At 37.6% G+C, this 14,722-nt stretch overlaps 1 protein-coding gene across 2 annotated transcripts in view; it reads right to left on the bottom strand.

Annotated features, from left to right (window-relative positions):
• Positions 1-13,585, bottom strand: part of cos (kinesin-like protein costa) — a 143,835-nt gene extending 130,250 nt beyond the window's left edge. For both annotated transcript variants that reach the window (XM_072300250.1, XM_072300248.1), the window contains exon 1: positions 13,369-13,585. The gene's annotated coding sequence lies outside the window, so the exon portion shown is untranslated. The remainder of the gene's footprint in view (positions 1-13,368) is intronic.
• Between the last annotated feature and the right edge of the window lie 1,137 nt (positions 13,586-14,722).

Raw genomic sequence — 14,722 nt, 5'->3', positions numbered from 1 at the left:
CGCCATAAAATTCGGACCGGAAAGTTGCCAAATTTGGCAAAAATGGCCTAAAATCGGCCTTTTTTCCGGATTATGACCTGTAACTTGCTAAAAATTGATCTGACGATAAAATTAGTTATTTTCAGAAATAAAGCTCGTTAAATTTCCTATAAAACAGTTTCTATACTTTTTTTTGCTCAAGGCAAAATCAAGCGCGCTGGCGGGCTCCAAACTTTGAAAAATGAGCGAATATTTGGTTTTTTCCGGGTTATGACCTGTGACTCGTCCAAAATTGATCTAACGACAATTTGGTTGTTTTAAAAAAAAAGTTCGTTAAATTTCCCATAGAAAAGTTTCTACACTTTTTTTTGCTCAAGGCAAAACCAAGCGCGCTGACGGGCACCGAACTTCGAAAAATGAACGAAAGTCGCGTTTTTTGTGGTTTTTGCAAAAATCCCGGGTAGTAATGTTTTCATCGATTCCCATGTAATTTTTGGCGCTGAATCCGAATTTCAACTTTGCGCCATTAAATTCGGACCGGAAAGTTGCCAAATTTGGCAAAAATGGCCTAAAATGGGCCTTTTTTCCAGATTATGGCCTGTAACTTGCCAAAAATTGACCTGACGATAAAATTAGTTATTTTCAGAAATAAAGGTCGTTAAATTTCCTATAAAACCGTTCCTATACACTTTTTTGCTCAGGGCAAAATCAAGCGCGCTGGCGGGCTCCGAACTTCGTAAAATGTGCGAAAATTGCGCATACTGTAATGTGTTGGGTTATCCTTATTATTTACATCAATTCATTTCAGTAAGTGTAAATTTTATCATCTGCACTTAATTTGTCCAGAAATTACTCGTCGGACGATTAAAACAGGAGACATCGGGCAAAAACCGCGAAAAACACAATTTTCGCTCATTTTTTAAAGTTCGGAGCCCGCCAGCGCGCTTGATTTTGCCCTGAGCAAAATCGTGTTTAGAAACTGTTTTATAGGAAATTTAACGAGCTTTATTTCTGAAAATAACTAATTTTATCGTCAGATCAATTTTTGGCAAGTTACAGGCCATAATCCGGAAAAAAGCCCGATTTTAGGCCATTTTTGCCAAATTTGGCAACTTTTAGTTATTTGGCAAAATTAGTTATTTTCAGAAATAAAGCTCGTTAAATTTCCTATAAAACAGTTTCTAAACACGATTTTGCTCAGGGCAAAATCAAGCGCGCTGGCGGGCTCCGAACTTTAAAAAATGAGCGAAAATTGTGTTTTTCACGGTTTTTGCCCGATGTCTCCTGTTTTAATCGTCCGACGAGTAATTTCTGGACAAATTAAGTGCAGATGATAAAATTTACACTTACTGAAATGAATTGATGTAAATAATAAGGATAACCCAACACATTACAGTATGCGCAATTTTCGCACATTTTACGAAGTTCGGAGCCCGCCAGCGCGCTTGATTTTGCCCTGAGCAAAAAAGTGTATAGGAACGGTTTTATAGGAAATTTAACGACCTTTATTTCTGAAAATAACTAATTTTATCGTCAGGTCAATTTTTGGCAAGTTACAGGCCATAATCTGGAAAAAAGGCCCATTTTAGGCCATTTTTGCCAAATTTGGCAACTTTCCGGTCCGAATTTAATGGCGCAAAGTTGAAATTCGGATTCAGCATCAAAAATTACATAGGAATCGATGAAAACATTGCTACCCGGGATTTTTGCAGGCTATAGCCCCTTTCATGGCTTATTTGCCTGGACTAAGAGGTCGGTCACGGGCGACGAAAAAAAAAGTCTGATTTTAAATATTTTTTCTTGGTTTTCTAGTAGTTAAGCTTCTAAAATGAATGTATCCACGGTTCTAGGATCTTTGAACCCTTCCGCTTTGACATGCGGGTTGCCTAAAGCTGACATTGCAGGTGGTATCAAATTTGCCGTCTAATTCTCAAGGTTTTATTTCGCTTTTGCATGAGTTCTGTGGCATATTCATCAAAATTTCAATTAAACATACTTATTCTCCTCCCTTTAAGGAACATTTTGGTATATCATGAATGTGCATTGGCATATTTTTAGGAGGACCAAAACCACCTCCAAAGCTTGCTTTAAAAAAAATGCCCAAAAAAATGTTAAAATAGCTCGATAAAAAAATGTCCACAAGTGTCCGCAAAATCCTTTGTTGGGTTGCCTCCTGTACACTATCAGGAATGATATTATGTAATAATTAGCCGCTAATATCCGCTAATCTGCGAAAACGGTCCATTTGAATGATAGGAAGTCGCGGCTGCTGGGAATCCGATCTTGCTCTATTGCCATCAATAAAATCGTGCATCACACGATATCCTTCAATCTCGATAATTTTTCTACTGATCACTGATTTTGGCTTATTTGTTGATATTTTTGGACGAGACATTAACCTTCTGTTAGTCTTTGAAGTAGATTCGATCAACGTTATATTGTGCGATAAAGTTTAAGGTGTATGTTTTGCGCATTGTATATTACACACGTCCCGTTTCTTGCAAAATGTCTTCAACATACCTAGAACTCTTTCATGAGCTCCATACACATAAAATTTCAACTCCCCCCCCCCCCCCTTGGAGGATGACAATACTTTCTCTACCCTAGGGTAGCGAGAAACTAAAAATTGGTTGTGGGTTGAAAAAGAAGAAATACAAGAAATTTCTTCAAGAGACAATAGTCCTTCTCAGAGGTTCTTCAAGGGATCAGAACTTGCATGAAAAATAAATTTCTTCTTATTTTCATATTTATTCAATAAATATGTTTCAAACTTCACTCCAAACATTGAAGAACAAAACGAAGTAATGGAAGATGATATAATTTTTTTTTTCTCTGCACATTCAATTTTTTTATCTGGTGATAAGTACCTATAATAATCTTCTAGGATGACTCGATAAAAAGAAGCTACAGTATATACATCTCTTTTTTATTTATTTAATATATTGATCTATTTTTTGAAATATGCATATTTGTTGAACATTTGAAAGAGTAGAGAGTTCATAAAAATGAAAACGTCTATTGACTGGCTGGAGGAAAAGAGAAGAAAAATGAACATTATCAGAATGTTCCGTATATGTGTCAGTATGCAATTGCGAGAAACCAATTAACATGAACAAAAAACGATGTTATCAGAAATTGAAAGAAATATGGCAACCTTCGTAGTGAGGGAGCTGTAAAGCCGCCCTCCCTCACTCCTCAAGTAATGCCCTTGAGTCAAGTTCTGCAAAATTATTCTTTATGGAAGATGCTTGCGGTCCCATTCGCCGAAAGTAACGTGAAAAAACAGCTATCAAGGATCCCAATTTCAATAGTCATGAAAAAGTGTGTCAAACTCCTATTAAAACTCGTTATTCGGCTGAAAAATGATGAAAAATGGAATCTACAACGAAAAATACATTAGATGAGTGTAATTTGCTCTATTCTAAGGGTGGGAAATCTCCGTAATCAGAGAAAATAAGACGCGTGATGCGCGATGACCGACCCCTCCCATTGACTCGATCCACCGTGGCCGCCGCTAAGGTGCCGTCTCCACGCAAAATCATCGGGCAGATTTATCGGCGCGGCGTCCTGGACGCCGCGGACAGACGCGTCTAAGGTTCCGTACCTTCACGAAAATCGATCGAACAGGGGTCGACTTAGCATTTAAGGTCACGGCCGCCATCATGGATTATGAAATTGTGAAAATCTGACCAAAAATTCGAGCTTTCCGTCGAAAAATACCGCTCGCTACCAATTTCCACCAAAATCCATCGAAAAATACCCCCCAAAACCTCATAAATGCTGTGACATCACGCGACAGGATTCAACCTGTTCGGCGCGGTGCGCGTAAACAACCTCGTATCTCCGATGCATTACTATACGGAGAAACAACTTTTCGCTCTTGCGGGCGTCCTGGGCAACGTATTGGATTCGGAATTATTTTGATAAACTCCTCACGACAATTAAATCAGTGAGTTCGAAAACACACAAACTCGGGTTTTTTCGATTTTCATTTTCTTACGGTTTAGTAAAACTTAGGGATAGAAGCATCTGCACGCAGAAGGAAATTTCGAAATTGCAACCGAAAGTGATCGAAAACAGGGACGGGAAAAGGGGAAAATCGAAGTATTTCATTGGAAATACCAATTTTCGGCCATTTCAAGGGAAACGGGTGACCATCCGCTCTTGCGGTTTTCTTTTTTCGGTTCAGTATACCTCGGGGTAATGTTCGGGATTTGAACCCCGGTCATGCAGGTAATAATGAAAAAAGCAATCAACTGAGCCACCATACGATCTTATCTACGCCGGTGAAAAGCCTCATGACAAGGCTCACTCAAATCAGGGGACCGAGCGCGCGTGGTGAAATGCTGCCTCCGTCTCAATTCACCTGTGGCAGCCTGTCGGGGGAGATCGCATAACGCCGCCCGCACGCTTTTACACTAGGAATCGCCGAACAAAATGTGCTCTTACTCTCAAGGTCGCGGAAGGTCGCAGTAAAACTAAAGACATTTCAAATCTCCATAGTTTTCTGAACACTCTCATATAAGTTTCATGGTGTTCCGTGTAGTTCCGCGCTTTTGCGGCTCTATTAAAGCCAGGAAAAGTAAACGGTCTTGGGCACTGTTTTCAATGAGCAATTATAATACTTAAATAATGATTTTGGAGAAATCAACGGTCACATTTCCTTTCTCTGGCCTTTGGCATCTCGTTTCATCCAGAGATGACCCTTTTTCGCCACGAAGTACTCTAAAAAAAAGCAATACAGTGGCACCACTCCTGATGGCGAGATTGAGGCTGGACGTTTACCGGCTGCAATCCCTATCATTTTAGCGACCAAAAAATTTATTTTTGTGATAACCATGATAGATACGTAACCAGTGGGTGCCTGTGGACCCACTCTGACCATAAATAACACCATTTGTTGACTTGATATAAGGGAGGTTTTGAGCAGCTAGATTGGGGTTTTGACACACTGTGCGGCTGCGGCTCGATGCTCTTAGTCGATTGCAGCGCATTTTTATCCCTGATATTTGCTTCAAGTTGGTTGCAGTCTCACCAGTTGACCCATAATTACACAACTATATGTAAGGAGGGCTGCATTATGCACTCAAAAAATAATTACATCTTACCATAATAGCACAGTGATGAATTAAGAATGTAAGCAAAATATTGTCACAGATTTGATCAATCATCATCGTGAGTCCATTGAATACTAAATAGAAGTATAAACTCAAAATTTTGATCACACCTATCACGGCAAAATCTTGAGTATTTATCCAAGAGACAAAGGTAGAAAATGGAAAGTGAAAATTAAGGAGTTTAGGTGCTAACTCTAGAATTTAACAGATAAAACAATCTGGTTATTTCCGTGAATTACTCACAGTTTCAGCATTACCTGTATTGAGGCAAAATTCACTTCCAAAATGTGTCTTACCAACAACACACTTAGGCATAATTTATTTATGGATTGAAAGTTGTAAGTAAAGGTGATACATATTGGACATACCTAATAATATAATAATAACAATAAGTAATAATACTTAAGAAAAAATGAAGGGGAAAGAATCATATCTCTTTGCCTCACCAAAACATTGTAAGCACGATATACAGGAGGATAAAATTTCACTGTGAAGTTAAGGTGTGCTAGATGACTAATCACTACTAGAACGATGATCCTACAAACATCAGTCATATTCTGTTGGGAGGCAACACACGCAACATGTTGTGTGAACGACAAGCAACAATTGCATTCTGTTCGAAATTGTTTTGTGTTGTAGGGCAGGCTTACTTTCGCGCACTAAATTTGGGAGCCCCAGAGGCAACATTGTTGAACAACAACTGCAACGCGCTCAAGGAGTCGTGTTCGTTCGCAACAACAAAATGTTTCCGTTTTTTCTTGCTTTTTTTTCTGCGATTCTGAAGAACCAGTGTTGAGAAAGTTAATAAATAGACATTACACGATAGACTTATTCGTTTTCTTTATTCCACAAAACCAAACTAAACCGAACCGGTACATTTCACGATATCCGACATCCGACGCCATTATTACATGAGTACATCATTCCAATACAAGTAGAGACTTCTTCACACACATGAAATAGGTGCTGCTCTCTAGCGTGAATCAACATTATCAATACGTCTCCTTAAATTTATCTTTTACTCTAAGAAGGTACAAAGATGAATTTACAAATATTTCAAATACAAAGAAAAAACTTACATTTAAATACAAATTTGTTACAAAAAAGATTTCAGTTTATACGCCTCCTCAAATTTGTGTTTGAATTTATGTTATTTACTTTTAATGTGTTGGACTTGTTGAACTTGTTTTTTTACTTTCTCGCTCCCCTAGGGTAGAGAGGAAGTATTGTCATCCTCCAAGAAAAAAAAGAAAAAAAAGTTGAAATTTCATCATTTCTAGACGTTTTAAGGTCCCAGGAGTCAAAATAACCATACTTGAAAAAATGTGTGTCCGTCCGTCCGACGTCCCCCAAATCTGTCTACAGCGATATCTCAGAATCTATCTGTTCGATTTCATTCAAAATTCTCACAGAACACCATATTTATGGTCTCCTTATGCACGTCCAACGATTTTGGGGTACGCTAAAATTTGGGGGGGCTAGGGTCAAATTGGGTTAAAGGTCCATTTTCAGCAAAATCACACGGAAAGCTCATTTTGAGAGACCGTACATTTTGAAAAATGCCTTTAATTCTTTAAAAGTGGGCATCAAGCACATCACCTGGGTCATTAATTTAAGTTCCTAAAAGATCTTTGGACTAAACTCAAAATTCAAGGGATTACGAGGCCCAAAAGTAGGGCACTTTGCTCCGCGACATCACACAAACAACTCATTTTCCAAGACTGTAAATTTGAAAAAAAATGCCTTTCATTTCTTCGAATGTTGGCATAAGAGCACCACCTGGTTCAATAATGTAAGTTCCTATGAGGTCTTTGGACTAAACTAAAAATTGAAGGGTTACGCGTCATATAGCGAGGAGAGCACTTCGGTCACACGGAGAGCTCATGGACTGTAGATTTTGAAAAAATGCCTTTAATTCTTTGAAAGTTGGTTCAAAAGCACCATCTGAGTCATTAATTTAAGTTCCTAAAGGATTCTTGGACTAATCTCATAATTGCAGAGGGGCCGATAGGAGACGCTCAATTCTCTGATAAATGAGTCGGAACGCTTCTAGATAATAGCAGCAAACGCTTTGAGTCAGGTGAAACCTAGGAATTCAAATGCATTATATAATGCATCATATACTATTTCCAAAATTACTCCGTAGGTATACACAAAGCAAAATTAGACAACTAATTAGGTACATACTCACATTACAAAGGTACTATGAATCATCAAGCTAACGCCAAGAACTGACACTTAGATCTTTATTAAAAACTAATATGTTTGTTGTTAATGAATTTAGAATCCCGGCAGATTCCATCTTTCGCGGTTCCTTTTTACGAGGTACTAAGCACAAATATAATATAATAATACGGCACAAATATGACTGATTTAATTCTTGTTACTTAATAAAGGAGGTTATAAATTGTTAGAACCGTTTGTCGACAGCAGCAAGGAGATGGCGCTCTCAGCGCTCTCTATTGTTTTCGCTTTGAATTACAGGGATACGCGGTAAGGAGATGGCGCTCCTGGCGGGCGTGTGGTGAACCTTCCAGCAGGTAAATTCGCCCGCCAAATTTAAAATTTGGGAGATGCTAAGCGAAAACCGTTTAGTTTTAAGACTATTTGAACATCGAATAGTCATTCTACCCATTCAAGTAGATATTTGATGGCTTTTGACCGTGCTTAAGGAGAGATTATAATATAAAATCGTATCTGAAGTATGATGTCAATGAATCTAATGGATCCTAATGAATCGTAGAAAAGCTAAGATTTTTACGGATCGCCATCTTTGACAGGAGACTTTGTTAATCAATTACATATTTAATTGAAGATGCCTCATAAAATCAACAAGTCGAGTCCGAATATATGAATTCATCACATATCGCGAAGACATTTACAATAAAGTTCAGTGGTTTGAATAAAAATTTCATAACTATTATCCTGTGATCAAAATTCCAATCTAACTTTATGATTTTGTAAAATTGGCAGTATTTTTCTAAATATTCCAGTAAAAGTGTCTATGCCGGCGCGAAGCGCCGGCTCGAGCGAGAAAGTCCCGTGCGGTCCCCGCACCAATCCGCTAAGCGGATGGGGGGGCGAAGCCCCCCAAATGCCGGCGCGTAGCGCCGGTACGCGGCGCTGCGCCGCGTATAAATTGGCCGGAGGCCAATTTTTTTTTTGAATTTTCTCTCACTTTAAATTTAAATTTCGACGAAATTTTTCAAATTTAATTTTGCCAAGTGGCTTCGTGAATAAATCAGCAGTGTTCTCATCTGAATCAATGGGAAGAATATCAATTACACCCTTTTTATAGTTGTCATTAATGAAATGGTAATGAATCTCGATATGTTTGGAGTTTTTTGTAAAATTTCCACGCTGAGCTATGTCTAGGGCTCCTGAATTGTCTTCAAACACTTTAATTGGCATTTTAATTTCTACATTAAAAAATTTAATTAATTCTTTAATAAATAATAATTCTGAAATGGCTTCCGACAAAGCAACATATTCAGCTAATGTACTACTTTTAGTAACAATACTTTGTTTCTTTGTTTTCCAAAATACTAAATTTCCAAAAAAATTGATGATAAACCCAGAGGTTGACTTTCTATCTACATTATCTCCGGCCCAATCAGAGTCTGAGAAACAAACCAAAATTTCAGGATTAGCTGATTTTTCATAAACCAATTTCATATCTTTTGTTAAATACAAGTATTTCAGTACACGCAGAGCATACTTAAAGTGTGTCTGATCATATGTAGTCATAAATCTACTCAAATAATTTACAGAAAATGCAATGTCTGGTCGCGTTGCACAGCTTACATACAAAAGTGCTCCTATTAGATTTCTGTAAGGTAAGTTTTCACACTCAGCAGCTGGTTCCAATTTCAAGTTTTCTTCCATTGGTGTCTTATACAATTTGCTATTTTCTGTGCCATATTTATGAGCTAGTGATTCAATATATTTACTTTGACTAAGCGTCATTACCTGTGTGTATAAATTGTAATTTACATCTACTCCTAGGTATCTTTTAATTCTACCAAGATCTTTCATATGGAATTTTTCTTTTAATTTGTTTTTAACATTATTAATGCGCGATACATTTTCACTACAAACTAGTAAATCATCGACAAATATGATAATATAGACAACTTCACCTTTTTGATTTTTCAATACATAAAGACAGTTTTCTATTAAACATCTTTCGAAACCTAGACTTTTCAAATGATCATCAAAGCAGTCATACCACACACGTGGACTTTCTTTTAATCCATACAAGGCCTTTTTTAGTCTGTAGACTTTACCTTCTACCTTTCCAAAACCTGGTGGCTGATTTACATAAACTTCAGAGTTTATTTTACCGTTTAGAAATGCTGTGTCGACATCCATTTGATGAATATCCAATCCATTCTGACAACAATATGACAACAACATTTTTAAAGTTTCCATCTTTGTTACTGGAGAATATGTTTCCTCTGTTAGTTCTGTCTGCTGAAAACCTCTTACCACAAGCCTAGCTTTAAAATTATTTTCTGCCTTTTTAGTATAAATCCACTTAACATCTAATATTTCTTTATCAACTGGTTTGTTCACAAGAGACCACGTATCATTTTTGTTTAAACTATTAAATTCCTTCATCATTGCTTCATTCCACTTGTCAGCTTCATTACTCTTTATTGCATCCTCATAAGTATCAGGTATATTATCATTACAGTAATTTACATAAGCACAATGGTAAACATAATTTTCATCATATCTAACAGGTTTTTTTCTTTCTCTGACAGGTTTCTCAGATTTTTCTTCACTCGAATTTTCATTTCTCTCTTTATTTGCACGACTTCGGTTTTTTTTGTTTTCTTTGTCTGGTTTTAAATCATCTTCTGAATCACTTTCTTCCTTAAAACTAATACATTGTACATTTTCTTCAATAATATCCACATGTCTTGCCGTTATTACCTTTACATTTACAAGAACTCTATAGCCAACTTCTGTATATCCAAGCAGAATACCTTTATCTGCTTTTCTATCCCATTTTGATGCTCGCTTCTCTTCTGGAACTCTCACGAATGTTGTACTACCAAACAAGCGTAAATACTTAACACTAGGTTTTTTGTTAAACATTATTTCATAAGGAGTTTTCTTTTCAAGAGTGTTTGCTAAGGTTCTGTTTTTCAAGTAAGCAGCTGTACAAACAATTTCAGGCCAAAATTTTAATTCAACTTTTGCCTCTGCAAGTAAACATCTAGATATATAATAGACCTATTGTACCTCTCCGCTGTTCCATTTAGCTGATGCACATAAGGAGGGCACGGATTTACTTGAATGCCTTTACTTCTCGCAAAATCATAAACATCTTTGTTCAGATATTCAGTGCCGTTATCACACCGAATTTTTTTTTACACGTTTATTCAACAAGTTTTCTACTTCATTTACATATTTAATAAAACAATTTACCACTTCGTCTTTTGTCTTTATGGGATAAACTCTACCAACCTTACTGTAATCATCTAGAAAAGTTAAAAAGTACTTTTCACCATTCACTCCTGGAGTTCTATGGGGTCCGTTAAGATCTGTGTGAATGATTTCTAAACACTCTGTTGCTTTAGTTCAATTATTTTCAAATGGAAGATTGTGCATTTTATTCTCAATACATATGTGGCACTTCATGTAATCAGATTCTAAATTTTCAGGCAAATCATGAAGCAACTTATTTTTGACAATTGTGTCCAAGTATTTAAAATTTACATGACCCAAAGTGCGATGCCAACGTTCTTTAACACTCATCTTCTCTTTCTCTTTTTTATCAACTAAATATACATTAGAGGATTCACAACGAACAAAACTAGTCAAACGATACAATTTATTTTCCTTTTTAGCAATTGCCAGCAAATTTCTGTCTGGACCATAAATTTTACCAAATTCTCCTTTATACACAATAGTATTGTTATCAGTAATCTTTGCTACACTCAGTAAATTTACTTCCATATCCTTGACATAAAACACATTTGGAATTTTAACTTTAGTTTCCTTACCATATACCATAAATGTAGCATCTACTTGACCCACTTTGGTAGCCATTAACACTCTTCCATCTCCTACTCTCACTTTGATGGGCTGATCTAAAGTAATATAGTTACAAAAATAAACATCAGAATTTAATATGTGGTCAGTACTGCCACTGTCTAATAACCATTTAATCTCATTGCAAGATAGATTACCTTCTTCAATCTTTGAACAGTTCACCTGAGCAACAAAAGTACCCGCATTTCCTCCATCACTAGACTGGTGCTGTCCATCTCTAAAGCCTCGATTTCCTCTGTAGTAGCCTCTTCTGAAGTTTCCTCTGTGATACCCTCTACGGTTTCCACGATGATTGCCACGAGGGCTTCCTCTTTGATTTCCTCGATGTCCTCTTCTAGAAGCGTAGTAGCCACGACCTCGGTTACCACCATGATTGCAGTTTTGCTGATAATGTCCGTAGTTACCACAACTATGACACGTTACATGCTGCATCTCATTAACACACTCCGCTTGATAATGACCTAGCTTGCCGCAATTACAACAGGTTACAGTCTTATGCGAAGCTACTCCTGCCGCAAAAGCACTTCCGTTTTCACCAAATTGATTTTCTGCATCGTCACTATAATGTTCAACTTTTGTTTTTAGCTTCAGTTTACTTTTCAAATAGTCTACCGTTCTTTCAGCTTTCGGTAAAACATCCATCAAATCACCGATGTGACTTAAAGATGGGGGCAAAGCCTTTAACATATAATTCAGCTTTTCATCTTCAGAGACCATTGCCCCTGCATTTTTTAATTCATTTACACACTTTTCAAATTCATCAAAAAACTTTGTAGGGTCAATCTTATCTTTCAACTTTAGGTTCTCGAGGTTTGAGCGACACACAATTTGTAGGGCAGTGGACTCTTTCAAGTACATCTCATCAAATTTTTGCATTATTTCATACGCACTTTCAAGATTACTCACGTATTCTAACTGCCTATCAGAAATGGCACTGTAAATGTAGTTTGTTGCTTTGATATCCATGTTGTCCCAGTCCTCCTGCTTATCATCTTTCTTCTTCTTACGCTCCACCGTTAACTTACACTTCTTAAACTCGAGAAATTTTAGAATGCGTTTCTTCCAGTTTGTATATGAGTTACCATCGAAGATTGGTAACATCACATCATCGCATTTTACCATTTTTACACTTATGGTAAGTACTTTTTCTATTTAGGCCTCAAGTCCCGACAGCCAACACGCTACACACTCGAACTCGCGATCATACCATGATTTCGAAAACAAATCAGCACTCGAGAAACCAGGCTCTGCTTCCATGTTGAGAAAGTTAATAAATAGACATTACACGATAGACTTATTCGTTTTCTTTATTCCACAAAACCAAACTAAACCGAACCGGTACATTTCACGATATCCGACATCCAACGCCATTATTACATGAGTACATCATTCCAATACAAGTAGAGACTTCTTCACACACATGAAATAGGTGCTGCTCTCTAGCGTGAATCAACATTATCAATAACCAGTGAGAAAGCAACTTCCAATTTAAGGTAAGAGAACAGCGTTGCTTTTTTGAACAACATGAGAACGACCTGCTTTGAGCATGTTACAGTTGTATGGTGCTATAGGGGTTCCCAAAAGTGCGAAAATAAGCCCCGTCCCCCACAACCCAAAACAACTTGGAACAAAATGGGATTGTTGCTTGTTTTCACAACATGTTGCGAGAGTTGCCTCTGAACAAAATACGATGAGGCAAGTCTTTTGTACGTTGTTCGAAAAAGCAACGCTGTTTTCTAACCTCAAATTGGAAGTTGCTCTCTCATTGGTTGTTCAGAATAGGATAAAAAAAACAAGAAAAAAACGGAAACATTTAAGTGTTTCAAACCAAACACAGTTTCGCCACACTGGGGTAGCAATCACGGATTGTCAAGTTGCGAGGGCTTGTAAGTAAACGGTTTTTCCAAAATTGCGAGGCCATGGAGATCTCATCCCAACGATCAATAGTCATCCGCCAATTATCGGTGGGTACCTACTTGGCAACTTTTCAACGTCTCTTTCATTTCTTTCTCAGACCCCTTCATTGATAGGAAAAGTCCGTACGCTTGGGGTCACTGTGTAAATTTGCAGTTGCACTAGGAATTAAAGACTTTATGGAGAGAGACATATTGAAGCCACAGCGTAAATAACAAGTGAGGTTGTTTAAAATCTGAGAAAAACGATTTAACTTAGTCAAGATGCTTATGATTAGTATTGTGATCAACCTTACCAGGCGAGTGTTGAATGAAGCGGCTTAGTGATGAGGCTTACGACGAGGGCCAGCCTCACGCGAACGAAATTATCAAATTAAACAAAAAAAATTATTCACATTCCTACGATATTAAGTCACTAGTCACTACTAGAGTCCCTTTACACTCATACTTTACACTGAGAGTCAAGACAGTTTAACGGTTGGTTTAACGGTAGCGGGGTGGGCGTTTGAGTTTAGCAGAGATTCACTCTTGGCCCGGAAGGCTAGACTTAAGGCCTAGATACACACGGCGATTAATCGCCGCGATTGCAATCGCGGCGTTTAAACGCAGGTGTATTCGGTCAATCGCCGCGACTAGAGTCCCTTTATAACCCAGAGTTAAGACAACTCACTTTTGGTTGGGCTGAAAGTGGCCTAAAAAAAAATCCAATTCTGATTGGTTCTCGCTCATGGAGGCCGAAACGAGTGCACCAAGATGGCGGTACCTCGAATGTGAACAAGAATAATGAAAAATATTACCTAATTGTGGTTTATCAAGAGTAAATTGTTATTTCCATTGGTCCAAAATGAAAATAGATTAAGAAATTATTCACAAACCAATCTCATTTTCTTTTTAATTGATCAATTTGTTGATGTTGTTGTTTTTGTTTGACAGACATCGCAGGATTCCTGATCCTTATCCCTCAATATCGTTCGTTTGGGTGCACTCATTTCGGCCTCCATGGCCAGCCAAGGCCGGCTGCCAGTCAGCTGATAATCGAGTTGTCTTAACTCTGGGTATAAAGGGACTCTAGCCGCGACGGGCGAGTGAAATTCTCGGAATTTCTCCAATCGCCGCGATTGAATCCAAAGTAGATTCAATCCTACTTTTTGGGCGAGTAGATGCATTTGTTGAGTCCTGTTTACTCTTGATGGATGCGAAATCCACCAGTACATGTGGTCTACATGTGTTTTTGTTTACGTTTCTTCTGTCTTCGAGGTGCTCGTCAATTAGTTTTATAGTATGTTTATTTTTACATTTGATGCGAAAATTGTTAAAATTGCAGCAGAAGTGTGTCCGTTCATTAGCCACTTATTATTCAAGAGAGGCACCAGAACTTCAGAAATAGGAAACATTATTCAGTTGAAAATCTTCATCTTCATTCCATTAAAAAAAGGCACTAGTCTTTTGGGCACAGTACTTACGACTATCCTGTTATCAATATGATCAACTAGATAAGATACTGATCATTTTAAGGTTATAATAACATTAACAATTAGCGCTGATCGCGGCGATTAATCGCTAGGTGTATACGTGATCGCACTGATGGCCTCTGTTGATTGTATTGCGTTGAGCGATGCGATCCGAACCAACCCAATCGCGGCGATTAAT

The sequence above is a fragment of the Bemisia tabaci genome, chromosome 1 (assembly GCF_918797505.1).
Source record: "Bemisia tabaci chromosome 1, PGI_BMITA_v3".
Lineage (NCBI taxonomy): Eukaryota > Metazoa > Arthropoda > Insecta > Hemiptera > Aleyrodidae > Bemisia > Bemisia tabaci.
The sequence above is the reverse complement of the archived record's forward strand: the minus strand, read 5'-3'. Positions and strand labels throughout refer to the sequence as shown.